Source organism: Theobroma umbraticum, unplaced genomic scaffold (genome assembly GCF_002168275.2).
Source record: "Theobroma umbraticum cultivar Fairchild unplaced genomic scaffold, ASM216827v3 scaffold_20.0, whole genome shotgun sequence".
Classification (NCBI taxonomy): Eukaryota; Viridiplantae; Streptophyta; class Magnoliopsida; order Malvales; family Malvaceae; genus Theobroma; species Theobroma umbraticum.
The window spans coordinates 215660-215867 of NW_018397266.1; the positions used below are offsets into that span (position 1 = coordinate 215660).

General features: G+C 36.1%; 1 pseudogene; it reads right to left on the bottom strand.

Annotated features, from left to right (window-relative positions):
* The window catches only part of LOC110423423 (pre-mRNA-splicing factor ATP-dependent RNA helicase DEAH10-like), a 3603-nt pseudogene that overhangs the window by 2506 nt on the left and 889 nt on the right, over positions 1-208 (bottom strand).

A 208-nucleotide genomic window follows, 5' to 3' on the forward strand; every position in this document is an offset into this window, starting at 1 on the left:
AAATGAAAAAGGGAGGGAAGTAAAACAAGAGATGCTGGAGTCGTGCCAGAGAACAAAAAATGGTCCATAAGACTATAAGTTCTCCAACTGCACCTCAAAGCTAAGAGTTTTTTAAACCTTAAAGCAGCTTTAAGGTAAAACTGCATCATGTTGTAAACATCCAAGTTGTAGGATTTACCAGAATGATTTATATAGATTGCATTTGGAG